The sequence below is a fragment of the Balaenoptera physalus genome (genome assembly GCF_965194825.1).
Source record: "Balaenoptera physalus genome assembly, chromosome: 18".
NCBI classification, from domain to species: domain Eukaryota; kingdom Metazoa; phylum Chordata; class Mammalia; order Artiodactyla; family Balaenopteridae; genus Balaenoptera; species Balaenoptera physalus.
In genome coordinates, this window is record NC_138899.1 from 25,740,979 (window position 1) to 25,757,706 (window position 16,728).

A 16,728-nucleotide genomic window follows, 5' to 3' on the forward strand; every position below is an offset into this window, starting at 1 on the left:
TAGTATTTTGTTGAGGATTTTTGCATCTATGTTCATTAGTGATATTGGCCTGTAGTTTTCTTTCTTTGTGACGTCTTTGTCTGTTTTTGGTATTCAGGGTGATGGAGGCCTTGTAGAATGAGTTTGGGAGTGTTCCTCCCTCTGCTATATTTTGGAGGAGTTTGAGAAGGATAGGTGTTAGCTCTTCTCTAAATGTTTGATAGAATTCGCCTGTGAAGCCATCTGGTCCTGGAGTTTTGTTTGTTGGAAGATTTTTAATCACAGTCTCAATTTCAGTGCTTGTGATTAGTCTGTTTATATTTTCTGTTTTTTCCTGGTTCAGTCTTGGAAGGTTGTGCTTTTCTAAGTATTTGTCCTTTTCTTTCAGGTTGTCCATTTTATTGTCATAGAGTTGCTTTTAGTAATCTCTCATGATCCTTTGTATTTCTGCAGTGTCAGTTGTTACTTCTCCTCTTTCATTTCTAATTCTATTGATTCGAGTCTTAACCCCTTTTTTTCTTGATTAGTCTGGCTAAAGGTTTATCAATTTTGTTTATCTTCTCAAAGAATCAGCTGTTACTTTTATTGATCTTTGCTCTTGTTTCCTTTATTTCTTTTTCATTTATTTCTGATCTGATCTTTATGATTTCTCTCCTTCTGCTAACTTTGGGGTGTTTTTTTTCTTCTTTCTCTAATTGCTTTAGGTGTAAGGTTACATTGTTTATTTGAGATTTTTCTTGTTTCTTGAGATAAGATTATATTCCTGTAAACTTCCCTCTTAGAACTGCTTTTGCTGCATCCCATAATTTTTGGGTCATCGTGTTTTCATTGTCATTTGTTTCTAGGTATATCTTTATATCCTCTTTGATTTCTTCAGTGATCTCTTGGTTATTTAGTAGTGTACTATTCAGCCTCCATGGGTTTGTATTTTTTACAGATTTTTTTCCTGTAATTGATATCTAATCTCATAACGTTGTAGTCGGAAAAGATACTTGGTACGATTTCAATTTTCTTAAATTTACCAAGGCTTGATTTGTGACCCAAGATATGATCTATCCTGGTGAATGTTCCATGTGCGCTTGAGAAGAAAGTGTATTCTGTTGTTTTTTGATGGAATGTGCTAAATATATCAATTTATTCCATTTTGTTTAATGTATCATTTAAAGCTTGTGTTTTCTTATTTATTTTCATTTTGGATGATTTGTCCATTGGTGAAAGTGGGGTGTTAAAGACCCCTACTGTGATTGTGTTACTGTCGATTTCCCCTTTTATGGCTGTTAGCATTTGCCTTATGTATTGAGGTGCTCCTATGTTGGGTGCATAAATATTTACAATTGTTAGATCTTCTTCTTGGATTGATCCCTTGATCATTATGTAACGTCCTTCTTTGTCTCTTGTAATAGTCTTTATTTTAAAGTCTATTTTGTTTGCTATGACAGTTGCTGCTCCAGCTTTCTTTTGATCTCCGTTTGCATGGAATATCTTTTTCCATCCCCTCACTTTCAGGCTGTATGTGTCCCTAGGTCTGAAGTGGGTGTCTTGTAGACAGCATATATACTAGTCTTGTTTTTGTATCCATTCAGCCAGTCTATGTCTTTTGGTTGGAGCATTTAATCCATTTACATTTAAGATAGTTATCAATATGTATGTTCCTGTTACCATTTTCTTAATTGATTTGAGTTTGTTATTTTAGATCTTTTCCTTCTCTTGTGTTTCCTGCCTAGAGAAGTTCCTTTAGCATTTGTTGTAAAGCTGGTTTGGTGGTGCTGAATTCTCTTAGCTTTTGCTTGTCTGTAAGGGTTTTAACTTCTCTGTCAAATCTGAATGAGATCCTTGCTGGGTAGAATAATCTTGGCTGTAGGCTTTTCCCTTTCATCACTTTCAATATATCCTGCTACTCCCTTCTGGCTTGCAGAGTTTCTGCTGAAAGATTAGTTGTTAACCTTATGGGGATTCCCTTGTATGTTATTTGTTGTTTTTCCCTTGCTGGTTTTAATATTTTTTCCTTGTAATTAATTTTTGATTGTTTGATTAATATGCATCTTGGTGTGTTTCTCCTTGGGTATATCCTGTATGGGACTCTCTGCACTTCCTGGACTTGATTGACTGTTTCCTTTCCCATATTAGGGAAGTTTTCAGCTATAATCTCTTCAAATATTTTCTCAGTCCCTTTCTTTTTCTCTTCTTCTTCTGGGACCTCTATAATTCGAATGTTGGTGCATTTAATGTTGTCCCAGAGGTCTCTGAAACTGTCCTCAATTCCTTTCATTGTTTTTTCTTTATTCTGCTCTGCAGTAGTTATTTCCACTATTTTATCTTCTAGGTCACTTATCTGTTCTTCTGCCTCAGTTATTCTGCTATTGAGTCCTTCTAGAGAATTTTTAATTTCATTTATTGTGTTGTTCATCATTGTTTGTTTGCTCTTTAGTTCTTCTAGGTCCTTGTTAAACATTTCTTTTTTTTTTTCTCCATTCTATTTCCAAGATTTTAGATCATCTTTACTATCATTACTCTGAATTCTTTTTCAGGTGGACTGCCTATTTGCTCTTCATTTGTTTGGTCTGGTGGGTTTTTGCCTTGCTCCTTCATCTGCTGTGTGTTTCTCTGTCTTCTCATTTTGCTTAACTTACTGTGTTTGGGGTCTCCTTTTCTCAGGCTGCAGGTTCGTAGTTCCCATTGTTTTTGGTGTCTGCCCCCAGTGGCTAAGGTTGGTTCAGTGGGTTGTGTAGGCTTCCTGGTGGAGGGGACTGGTGCCTGTGTTCTGGTGGAAGAGGCTGGATCTTGTCTTTCTGCTGGGCAGGACCACATCTGGTGGTGTGTTTTGGGGTGTCTGTGAACTTATTATGATTTTAGGCAGCCTCTCTGCTAATGGGTGGGGTTGTGTTCCTGTCTTGCTAGTTGTTTGGCATAGGGTGTCCAGCACTGTAGCTTGCTGGTTGTTGAGTGGAGCTGGGTCTTAGCATTGAGATGGAGATCTCTGGGAGAGCTTTCGCCATTTGATATTACGTCGAGCTGGGAGGTCTTTGGTGGACCAGTATTCTGAACTCAGCTCTCCCACCTCAGAGTCACAGGCCTGACACCCAGCCAGAGCACCAAGACCCTGTCAGCCCCACGGCTTTCCACTTTCCAGGTACACGTCTGAGCAAGGCTGAATAGCTTCGTTTTAAATTACAGTCCAGAAGTTAGAGGAGGGGAGCCAGGCGGCGGAAGGGAGCCATGCTAACTGAGCCTGTCAAGTGTGGGAGCCGCAACACCAGTGGTCAGTTCTGCGAGCGGCTGCGCCATGGTGGCTTCTCCAGCTACACCTGGACCTCATAGCTGCACTCATAATTTTTATTACTGATATATTTACAAGATTTATACCTTACTATATCTTCTTTTCTCTGTTATACACACACACACACACACACACAAACATAGCCATAACACATTAACACACACATTTTATTTTTCAAAATATGGTGGTCTCTTTTTTGCAAAACAGAATCATACTCTAGGCGTTAATCTGAAATTCATTTGCTTCACCTGATAATATATACTTGATATACTTGAAACTCAGTCTAATTCTCTTGATTAAAAAGTAAATATATTAAGAAATTTATTAAACACTTGTATGTCTAAATACACACACATTCTATGTATATTGTGTGTTTGTGTCTATATATATATGTGTATAAATGATTTTAGGTAAATAAGATTATACTATGTAAAGACATATGGGATTTTCTTGTAGCAAATATTTTCCTCCTTACATTAACCCTTCTCCCATTTCTTCCTATTTTCTTGACTCCTCCCTTAATCACCATTCCCCCTACCCCCAATCCAGATGATTATCTTTCTGTGCTATTTCTATGCACTTACAATTGCTGATTCTAGGGGAGATGCTAAGATCTGCATTTATCATATGGGTTCTGGATAAGAGACTACCAGTGAGAGGCTCTTGCATGCTATTTGGAAGATTGAAGAGTAACAGAGGCCATTATTCTTTAGCTATAGGTGTAGAAAGACTTGTAGAAAGATATAAAATGTACAGCTGCTTCCTCCTGAGTGTTTGTGGACCACTAGCTAGGGGATTCAGGCTCATAAAGTTACTAGCAGCTTCTCTGTTTGGTAAGCCCTTTACTGCCTTTATTGTAACACTTTGTACGTGGAATCCGTAGAGTGTCTTATGTTTTCAACATGCACACAAACATACATACAGGAATTTCACCATTGTTAGTTTTCAAAAAATAATACCAACAAGTGTTAGATTATAGATACTTCTCTTTATCTTATTTTTCTTATTCAGCCATTCCTCATAAAAATCCTTCAAGTCACTTGTTTGAGTTTTAATATAAGAACTACAGTGTACAGTATGGTTGTAACATAGTTGCTCATGCCTGTTTTGTATCAATGGGCATTTATTTTCATTTACTTTGTTAAATGATTATTCGAAATTGCATGGTAATGATCATTTTACATATATTCTTGCATCTTTGTCTTTTGACTTCTATGAATATATCCCCAATAATGGATACATGGTATGTAGGTGTATGTGTGAGGGGTTTGTTTGTATTTTAATATATGTTGCATGATACTTTCTGTAAAATATAGCCTTTTAAGTGTCCACCAGCAATAAATAAAAGTGCCTATGTTCCTTTATTCCCACACTCACTAATAATCTTTTTCTGTTTTAACTTTTCCCAGTGTAATGGATGTGATTGATATTTCACCCTCATTTTATTTCTATGACTAACTGTGACTTTGAATACATTTTAATGTTAGTTAGCAACTTGAATTGGCTATTCAGTGAATTTTCTCTGTATTATCTTATTTTTCCTTTGGCATCTTTTCTTTTTGGTGACTATTTAAGCATTTTTGGTATAGTTTTAGATCTAGTCATTCATCTGCAGCTGGCATTGCAGTTTTTAAACCGAAGTATTTGTTTTTGATTTTTGTCATGTTCTGCTCTAGAAAACCATATATTATATATAAACATATAAATATATATGTGTATATATATGAATATATATGTGTGTGTATATGTATATGTGTATATATATATACACACACACACTCACACACACACACATACATATATATATATATAACTGTTCTTTTCTCTTCCAGCTTCTTGATTCTCATGTTTAAGATCTTCACTACCCTAGGGTTGGGTAAGTAGTCCCTTAAAGCTTTTTAATGTGTAATTTTATATTGACTTGCAGCTTGTAAATACGTCTTTTGGGAAGTAGAAATATGATATTAGCACAGCAATAAAGTTGAAATAAGGTATGGTCTAAGGACAAGATATGCTGTTCCTGGAGTGACTTTATAGAAACCCACAGGTCTCAGCTATTCATATACAGAATTATGTTGTATGTGGCTGCTTGTTATCATGAAAATATAAAAATTGCTAGGGACTGCAGAGGAACACACAATTCTCCTGGATGAAACATATACCAAAATAACCTAGTACAATTGGAGTATATGAGAGTTTCATGGGTAAAGTCAGTGAAGAGGAGAGAAATGGATACATTTCTCATGGGGGAGATTAGGGTAAGTTTTATTTCAGATTTTATTTGAAATGATATTATTTGTGTGTTACACACCCAGAGGAACAACAGTGTGGGTTTAGATGATGAGAACTCAATTGTAGTTGTTGAGTACAGAAATAAGTTCGAGTTTAGATGGAGATTTCCTAATAGAATATCTGTTATGCAAAATAAATTTCTCTTGCCTCCTTCTTTTCCCTGAAAACAGTATTTCACACTAAAACTACTTGTTTTTCTAGGTTTAAAACTGATGTCACCAATTACTCTGAATTTCAGATGATTTAGAAAATATTTGCTTTTAGGTATAATTCTAAACATAATTGTATTTAAAATATTACTTAAATTTTGAAGAGTATTATTTATTGATACAATAAAAGTAGATAGCTCTTTGTATTTGTTTAAAAAATATATTATCAAATCATTTCAAATACAACATAAAAATAAATTTTATTAATATGTGCATTGTAAATTTGAGTGAGAAAACTGTATTTCATTGCATATTGGCAGTTTAGGAAATAATACAGTATTTTTCAAAATATAACCATGTAATCATTATTTTAAATAGATTATACATTTTAAATGTGATTTGGTTTTATTAATGTCAAAGACAAATATGCACAGATTTACCATGCACATATTTACCTGCAGAATTAAGTTTATGATACTACTTTTGTGTTGTTATTTATTTAATCCATTTTTCAATAAGATTTAATGTTAGCTTAGAATTTAGGCTAATATTTGGAGAAAAGTTACTGGTGAAAATAGTCCTCTTATTAGCTGTGTCTACTTCAGTATTTTTTAAGGTAAAGGAAGAAGCAAAGTATTTTGATGATCTGTCACTGAAATCGAAAGTGAAAAGGAAAGTTCTGTGAATTAGTTCTAATTTTAAAAAGATTTCAAGAACTTAAATGATTACAAAGGTTTCAAAGAAGAGATTAGATTCTAGGGATTCTTTTAAATTTGTGCACACTGAAAATGTGCACAGAATAATTAAAACACTATGTTTTGTTTTTATAGAAGATAATAGAGTGAAATATGCACATTAATTTGGAAGGTTGATTAGTCAGGTATATTTCATTATTAATTATTTGAACACCAAGTAGAAACACAGACCCTGGACACAAAACTACGGTTAACCTGAGTTTTCTGTTAAATATAACAGGTTAAAAACTTAAAAGAAAATAGCTTTTTGTCAATGCTATGAGAAAAGGTATAAATTTCATATATTTATAATAAAACATTTCACTTGACTATGTCACTTTATGGGTTTGCTGCTATTTTTCCATCTTAACATACAGAAAATTATGTATTACTCTTTGCTTTTATGTATTTACTCTTTGTTTCTAAATTTATGTAACTACATTAATGATAGGATTAGCATTTGACTAATGTATTTTAAAATATTTTATTTAACAGAAATTTGTATATTTAATGAAGACCTACTGAAGAAAATGAGATTTTTCCTCTAGTGATAATTCCTTTCAGTTATAGGCCTATTTTTTACTTATTATGTAAAAAAGAAAAAAAAGAAACAAAAAACTATAAAAATCTTTACCAGTGTAACAAAGTTCATACTTAACAACAACAGAAATTATTGTAGCCTAGTTAAGCAGAAGATAAATGTATTAAAGGATATGAGGTAAAGTGGAGAACCCTTTGGAAGTACAGGAAATTAGGTTTATAGAATGCATAGCCAGAAACTGTGTACAAATAATTCCATGGCTGCCTTCTGTTAAGATCATACAGAACCAGCTTTATCATGGCTGTGCATGGGGCATGTCTCCCTCTTCTTACTCTGCAAGTGAATATCTCTGTAACTTCCCCTCCCTCAGTTGATGCTATAGATAACAGCTCTTTCTTCATGCCACTCCCCTTCAGACTGAAATTTCTAGTGTAGGCTTCTGATTGGCTGACACAGGTCACATGCCTGTGCCATAAGTGCACAGCATTCTGGGAAAGCAAATGTGTAGCTTCTGTCTTGAAGTGAGACTCACGAGTTGGAAAATGTAAATACGTAAAGGATATTCAGATGGTGAAAGAATGAAAAACATCCACTAACAATGCAAAAGTAAAATCCCAGCCTTAAGAAGGTAACCTGTAATATTTTATTCTATGTATTATATGTGAACTAGCAGACTAGACATTTAGCCAGATTCTTTATTTTTCTGGAAATATTACTTGAGCTTATAAAGTCATGAAAATAGAATACTCATGGCAAATGCAGACTGACACCACCATCCAAAACATAGTAAAAACATACTGAACTCCTTTTTGTCGTTCATGTTATTTAGTGTAAAAATATTGTTATAAAAAGGCACTAAAATATTTTTCTTATTTATGTGGCATAATTGTAGTTTACCATAATATGTATGTGGGTGAAACCTGGATTAAATTGGCCTGTACTCCCAATCTGGTTGTGCCATTTACTAGCCCTGTGACTTTGGACAAGTTAGTGAACTAATCTGAGGCTCAGTTCTTGAGGTGAGAATTGAAGGAGGAGATGGGGGCAGCAGTGTTAACAGGAGGAAGAGACTTTCAGGAAGCCATAAGCGTAAGGGCAAATGTGCTGAGTTAGGAAAGAACCTATTGTGTTTGAACAGCGTAGGAAGGATGGCGGGGCACAATGAGTAAGAAAGATGAAATTTTGGAAAAGTAAGCAGATCTTGTAGTTGAGACTTTATTCCAGGTGCAAAGAGAAGTTGCTGGGGGATTAACACACAGGAGTGACATGACTGGATTTATATTTTAAAAAATATCCTCAGGCTACAGTGTAGAGATGGGTTATAGGATATGCAGGAATGAATGAAGACAGTTCAGAGAGGCATTGTTACCGTCTTATGTGAAGGACGGCTTGGATTAGCATGGTAGGGAATATGGATGGATTTGAGATAAATCTACTTTTGAATTCTTATAATAGTTTGTTGAACATCTAGTCTGTGTCAGTCTTGTGACTAAAACAATGGTTGCTTTTGGAGATTGTGATGGACATAGTGATGGGCCCACAGACTCTGTCCACCTTCCTTAAAGAAAGACTTGCTGCACCAGCTGTGGAGAGTGCTGTCAGCAGACGGCCTTCAGCTTTATCCTCTTCATGGGTTGTTTCAGGTGCAAAGAGCCACCTCCTCCAAGGTCACACTCTTAGGGATGGTGCATATTCAGTGATGGATCAAGTCTGAGGTATAAAGTCTTGTATTCCCATGGTTTTGGTTGAGAATGTCAGGCCTGCATTATAGCTGCACTTCTCTCTTTGCTCAGTCCTCCACAGATGATGATCTCAACGGCACCCCCTGATAAACATCCTGGATGCTAAATCCTGTCTCACAGACTGTTCTAGAAAACCCAAACTGTGACAAATAGTATGGAAGTCAGAGATAATGAAAGAAAGAAGGAATGGGAGATGATTTGTAGATGTTTTACTTACTCTATTTTATAGGTTCCTATGACATTTCTGAAATGAGGAAGATTGGGGGGAAATATAAGTTAGATTTTAAGTCAAATACTGTTTTACAGATGTTGAACTTGAGTTTGCCTGTGTGACACATTAGTATAAAAATTATTTGGTAGTAGAGTCTATGAGTTTACATCTCACGGGATGTATTACAATGGGTTATGCATGTGGGAAGGTCCAGAATTTGGATAGCGTTTATAATGATGGCATAGATCAGATAAACCAGGAAGTGTGTGCAGGTAAAGATGAGAAGGACAAAGAATAAACCTTACATCAAACTAAAGTTTAAATATTGAGAGGTACTTCTGGTATCCGCTTAGATACATAAAAAGCTTTAGAAATTGTTATTTCTATCCCTACATCAAGAAAAGGCTGGACAAACAGGAAAAAGCAACTTTTTGGGGGTTTATAAGAGAACTTAGGTTTCAGGGAAAACCTTCACTTCAAAATCCAGGAGAAAACTACATTTAGAGAGAGACATACAGCAACTGCTTACGTGAATGAATTGCTGGAGGCTGACTGTGGATTAGAGTGGTAGTGAGAAACTCCTAGGGGCCATCATATGTTCTCATGGACTTTTCCTCCAGGGACCCACCAGGTTCTTGTGGTCCTCACCCCCAAGAAAGATCCCCTCATGACTCTGGACCTGGGAGGGAAAGACTAACTATTGTGAAACATACCTAGAAATTTCTCTGTAGCAAGGTTCTGCTCTACAGAGAGAAAAGATTTTGCCAGAGCACAATTCTGAAGTTTTATATCAGCCAGGGGTACAGGAATTCCATCCCACTCAAACCCCCTCCAGCCTTCCTCTCTAGCCTAAAAGAAGAAGAAGAAGAAGAAAAAAAAAAAACCTAGTCAAAAGGGGGCATGGACTTAAGGAAATGGACTGGGAAAGAGGTAGACAGGAAAGGAAGTGTGAGGCAGAAGGAAGTAAAACCTGTGTAAGCAAGGGAAGGGTCAGACCTTTGTTAAGGCCACAGGTCAAGACATAGAACCAGCAAGGTCTGGGCTAGCCTGGAGGATTCTAATTGGAAGAGTATAGACCCCCACCCTACCCACCACATTATATCACCATGTCAAGGTAGCTCCAGTATAACAGTGCATTTCAGCTAAAAGAGCTGCAAGGCACAACTCCCCCTGACCATCAGTTTATAGGTAAGTCCATCAACTTACAAAAGAAAGACAAAAAAAAAAAAAAAAAAAAAAAAGCAGTGTGAAGAGACACAGCTATCATGAGAACAGGACTTAGACATGATAATGATGTTGGAATTATCAGTCAAGAATACCATGATTAATATGTTGTGAGGTCTAATGTAAAAAGAAGACAACATTCAAGAACTGACAGATAATGTAAGCAGAGTTAGAAAACTCTAAGAAATAAAAGAAAGTGTTAGAAATTAAACAAAATGTAACAAATGAAGAATGTCTTCAGTGGACTAAGTGGTAAACTCAACATGGCCAAGAAAAATATCACCAAACTTGAATACAAATCAGTAAAAAGTCACAAACTAGAATGGAAAGAGAATGAATAATGAAAAAAACAAAATCTAACAGAAGATAAAGGACTGTGGGACAATATCAAAGAGTGTAACATATGTGTAATTGAAATACCAAAAGGATAAGGAAAAGAGAATGAAGAAGAATTATTTAAAGAAGTAGTATCAGATGATTTTGCAAAATTACTACAAGACACCAAACTAAGTATACAGGAAGCTTTGGGAGCACCAAATATAAATAAATAAATACCAATAAATCTGTACCTAGGCCTATCATATTCAAGCTGTAGAAAACTGCAAAGAGAAAATCTTGAAGGAAGCTAGAGAATTTAAAAATGACTTATAGAGAAACCAAGGATGAGGACTACAGCAGAATTCTCATCAGAGACATGCAACTAAAAAGAGAAGAATGAAATAGTTAAGATGTTGGCAGGAGTTGGGGGGAGACACCAATCTAGAATTCTATATCAAGAGATAGTATCCTTCAAAACAAAACTGAGAGAGTTTACTACCAGAAAATTTATCATTAAAGAAATGTTAAAAGAAGTTATTCAGGCAGAATGAAATTGAAGCAGGTCAGGATCTATATAATGAAAGGAAGAGCATCAGAATACTGGGAATATTGAAGGTAAAATAACATCTTTTGTTTTGTATTCTTAATTGATCTAATAAAATAACTGACTGTTTTTAAGCAATAGTATTGACAATGTATTACATGATTTAAGAAACAAATGAGAGCAGTGTCTCAAGGAATGGAAGGGAGGAGTTGGGAGGACTCTGTTAGAAGGTACCTGGACTACACATGAAACGAAATAGTGTGAATTTGAGGATGAATTTAGATTAGTTTAAAATGTGCATTGGAAACTCGTGAGAAACCACAAACATTTTTTTAAAGAAGTGTAATTGACATTCTAAGAGAAAAGATACAATGGAATAACATAAAATAAAATGCTCAATTAAAACAGGAGAAGGCAGAAAAGGAAATGAAAGAGTAATCAGTACAAAAGAGTTATAAAGATGATAGATAATTATCCAAATATATCAATAATCACTTTACTGAATGTGGAAAGTTTAAAAACACTAATTTGAAAAATTTATCCTGTGGTTATCATTTCTGGGGAAGTAGAAATAATATAAGAATAAATTACGGTGTAGTCTAGGCTAGGGAACTTACACATATTTCCTGTGTCATAAACGGGATAACAAATATCAAAGGCAATGCTCATGTCCAGGGAATAAATCCTCAACCACTAAACTAGAGCTTATATCTTGAACTAGATTTCTTGGAAGAGCCTAAACTTTAAAAGTTGAAAGTTTGTTGATATGTTGAGGTCTGGACACCAGAGCTCCCTATCTACCCATGCTTTTGACTTAACCAGAGATAGAACTTCTTTCTTCCTAATTATATCTTATTATTATTATCTTGATTATATCTTTCTTAGTAAAAAAGAAGTATACTCATGCAATTTTAAACCATGACCCATTAAATTTTCCTTTAGTAAATAATACTTGGATTTAATATATGCTCACACATAGAGAATCTACAGGGTTGGTGAGGCTGAGTACTGATTATCACTAACGAGTATCAGATTTCATGAGTGACTGGCAAACCATGCTTAGTATACTGTTGTTGGAAACCTTTATGTGAAGATTAAGTAGAGACAGTGTTCACAGTGACCTCAAATGAAATAGCAAAACATGATTAAACATGTTTAGTAAGAAGAGGCAAAAATCTTAAAATGGGTTAAAATTACCAAAATATGTTAATAATTGATATCCATGCTATATTTGTATTATTCACACACATATGTATCTAAGACTTATGCAGGCATTTCTATGGCTTAATGCTAAATACTTCTGTGAAAATTTAAGAATACTCAGCATACAACGTGGAAGTCATAATTAATATTTTATAAAGCTTTAACAGTCTCATAATTTCTACAGTTATAAAAATTAAAATTAACATTCCTACCTAGACTAAGTTAGAAAATAGCTCTTTAGTCGATGGTCAGATTACTTGGAGGTATTAACAGAGCATAATCTTTTTTTCTCTGAAATACATCATTAAGATTCATTTAAAATGGAATATTCATTCAGATATAATTTGCTTCAAGAGACAGACAAGGAGCCTCATTAGTTTTTCATACATAATGTCAATTTGAACTAAGCCACTGTCTTTCAAGAGTCATAATAGGGGAAGGTGTTTAAGGCGGGAGAGTGTTTCTTATAACAATTCTGAGACTAACCACCTCCTTTATACTAGACACTGTTATCTGTGTTTTTTAATTCCTTTAATTTTCACAAAAACTTTATGACATAATTATTCATTTGTAGACTTAGGCACCTAGTGTAATGGTGGAACTTGGATTTCATCTTTGGCTGAGTCCAGAGACTGTGCTGTTTTAACCAACCTTCAGTCCAGTAATGCCCCCCTCCCTCCCAGTTCTTATTTCTTTATACTACATCTAACTGTATGTGACTAAAATTCACTTAGGATTTTAATATTATTATTTAACATATGTATTAGGGAAGACTTATTTTCCAAGAATAAGGAATCCTTATTTCTTCTTCTGAATAACAAAAATAATATGTGGACTTTAAAATTTGTGTTAATGCATTTTCAATCAGCATATTTGCTTACTCTTTCATTTGGTATACATTTCATACCATTTTGAAATTATCGAATGTGTCATGTTTGGTAGAATACCTTGATTCAGTATCATGAAAGGTCATATTCATAAATTTCTTTATGTTAGTAAAAGCTAAAGTTAAAAAAATGATCTTAGCCAAACCTCTATAGAGAAAGTTTGAAATGAATTTCCAGTTAATACTTATAAGGTCAGACAACTCAGATGACTTTTTGCTGTCAGGTTAAACATGACAAAAATAAAAGGAAAGAATCTTTGAAAATAGCTTGAATATATCATTTGAATTTAGTACTTTATTTCTCATAACAGACTAAAGTTGTGTCCTGAAAATGTTAATAAATTTTATTTTAAGAACCTGCATTTTTACTTGTTATCAAGTGAAATAAATAGATGGAAAGGTGGTGTTTTTAAAACAAATCAGTAAAAAGTCACAAACTAGTTTCCTATGTGATTCTGTTGCACAGGAAATCTTAGGAAGTAATAAATATGCTAGTCAGGTAAATTTGGGATTTGGGATGGCAGAGAATTACTGTGACTAATACAAATCATCAGGGCACACTGGAGATATCTTCTAATCGTGAGGCTAATTACTCTCCTGGCTGTTTCTAATCCCCTGATTTGTTTGATGAGAAGCACTGGTTGTGTAGCAGTGTTTGGGGACAGAGACTTGTCTGCTGTAAAAGGCGGTTGATTGGAGCAGGAAAGGTCCCTAGGAGATGCTCAGCCAAAATGGTTGGGAAAAATGTTGAGTATCTATCACAGGTAAATATATGGATATGAACTGAATGGGAAAAAGGAAACTGTGGTTCTGACATGGGTTTATCTAAACTATAAAGACTAATGCTTATTTAAAATGGATCAGGATTTATCCAGGAATTTTCAAGGAAAAATAAGGAAGATCTGTAAGAATAAGTAAGGAATGGAGGTTAGGTGACTACTTATAGAAAGTAGGCAAGCATGTGAAAAATCAGTGAATTTCCAAGTCATAGTAAAGCAGTCACGTGGTTGAAAAATAAATGAATGAAAACATGGCAAGGTCAAGGCCTTCCTAGGCATTTTCAAGACCAAGAGCTGAGTTCATTGAGAGATTTATAAATTGCATTGCCTTAACAGTGAAATGCCTCAAGATTTTACCAATAGCTGTCATGAATAAGTCCCTCCTAGGTTTAAAGAAGCAATGACTTTAAGAAAAATACCACTTGGAGTAATGTGAGGTATCAAAGGGAAGACCAGAAATACAGCTTATTTGATACAAAGGCAAACCATGTTTATTTTTAGTTTTTGTACCAATATCTGTCTGTGAAAGAAAAGGATTACATCTTTCTATTGTTACCATTATGCTTTCTTAAAATTTTTTATTTTTAGAAATTTAATACGTTAAGTATTAATCATAATGGATTAAATAATACATTAAGTAATACTTAATAGATAATACATTAAATGACTCTTGATATGGTAGGAAATACATTTTTAATTGATTTCCTAGAAGCAGCCAAAAAGGAAAGATTTTCACAAGTTGATGGATTCAGCAAATAGTAGGAAATTTGTTAGCCTTTCCTCAGTCTCCTCCTGAAGTGAATTCAAGGACTTAGAGCCACTATCTATATATGTAGAATCAAGCATTTTCTTGTGTGTGATAAATAGGCACATTTTGAATTTCTACGGATTATCTACATTTTCTTAAAATGCAAAGAGTTTACAATAATGATTTATATATACAGTGGAAAACATAATTTTTTTAACAAATTTCTGACCAACTAAACATAACAGGGATGTTAGTACTCTTAAAGACCTGACACGTCTTTACCTCTTTTTCCATTGCTGATATAAGAGCAAGATGTATCTTGCTTTCTGATGCAGTTCCCATACCCCCCACTTGTCATGGTAATTGACCAGGAAGACTCACCTTTATAAAAAATCAGTGAACCATAGTAAAATAAATGTAGAAGGGTGAAACTCTATATAAATTATTATTTTAGATAAAATTGGTTAATCTTTTATATAACTTTCACCTATTTTTCATTCAAAACCTTACCCCAAGTATGATTATTTTGAACTTTAAATTTGTTTCAATGAATTCACCCTAAGAATATGACTCAGTATTTTAGCAGAAAATATTAGTTATTTAAATTTTAAAAGTCACCTTTTTTTGCTATATGTAAGTTATGTGTTTTCAGTATGATTAAATAAGACATATAGAGCAACCCTTTGGCAGCTGTGTTTCCTACATAGGTGTTGAGGAACTTATGCAAATATGTTGGTTTATGTTGTATTTCTTTTTATAGCCTGGGGTTCATTTTCTAGAGTATTTGATTGCTTTGACTCATGACTCCTCTGGATATTCTACCTGTATCACTTTTCTTTCATAATTTTGTATGATTCTGAATATATCAAATTGTTAGATGGATCACAGTTTATGAGTATATTTGGCTGGCAAAATTACTATCAATTTAATTCAGAGCTATATAAAATTTTGACCAGAATAAGTATAAAATGTGAGATACAGCTTATTATATATGATTTTCCTGTACCTATATAGGAAAAAAGTGGGTAGAAATTTTCTTGAAAGAGAGGAAAACCTTTTTATAGCAAAGATCTAAAGCAGGAGACATGAAGGAGAATATTATTAGAATATTTTTGTTTGTAGTGAATATTACCTCCTTTATGTAATAATGCCAAATGAAACATGAACAGTCTAATGTCAAATTTGTCATAACATATATTTTATGAGTGAAAAGTTCATCCAGAATTAGCCATGTCACTTCACATGAGTGAACAGCATGAACTGTTACGTTAAATAATGGATGTCCTTGAAAAAATAATCACATTCACTATTCAGATGCACATGCTAAACTATTTTACTTCCTTGTTTGTTGCTTTAACCATTGCAGTGTAGCACATTATTGTAATTTTAATTGAAATAAACACCAGTAAAACTTTTAAAATTCACTTTTTCCAAAAAATGCTTTAAAAGTTGGTTAAAACTTTTTTTTTTTTTAACTCTCTGCTTGTCACATATACTAGAGAAAGTTGCAGATCTTAGAATTTCCATTGAAAATTTGTGCAGTGATAAAATAGTCATGGAATATTCGAGCTTAAATATAAGTTTAAGATCATCCAAACTTTGCTTTGAGTTCCAGGCTTCCTTCCTCTTGTCTGTGAGCAAGGGGATATCCTTGTAAGGTGCTTCTGGTTTTTCTCACTTTAGTACTAGAATTGAAAAAGTATGCCTTGGACCCACCACAAGGTGTTGCATTAAGTAAAACTCACATATAGCCTGGACTTCCCTGAAAAGGGCTTAAAAGTGCCCAGATCCAAAGACTTCTGGCACCAAGCACCAGGCAGAAGAGAATACAATCCATTTAGAAGGAAGCATTTCCTTTTAGTGTTTCAGAATCCTTACAGATTAAATTAAATCAGACATAAGTTTACAGTTAAAATTATCCAAACTAAATAATCCACCATAAGTACGTATCAGCAGAACAAAAAAATATAAATGTAGAATCCCAACAGTTTAAGATTTTGGAATGGTGCTGATATGCAATACAAAATTAAAACTATAGAAATCCTTTTGGAAAGAAAAATAGAATTTAAAAAAGAGGAAGCAACAACACCCATCAAAAATG

The 16,728-nt window shown here is 34.1% G+C and overlaps 1 long non-coding RNA gene across 1 annotated transcript in view; it reads right to left on the reverse strand.

Moving 5' to 3' along the window:
• Nucleotides 1–710: 710 nt before the first annotated feature.
• Nucleotides 711–16,728, reverse strand: part of LOC309647507 — a 330,406-nt gene continuing 314,388 nt past the window's right edge. Inside the window, exon 2 of the long non-coding RNA XR_014256097.1 lies at nt 711–2,433. This is a non-coding gene — a long non-coding RNA (uncharacterized lncRNA). The remainder of the gene's footprint in view (nt 2,434–16,728) is intronic.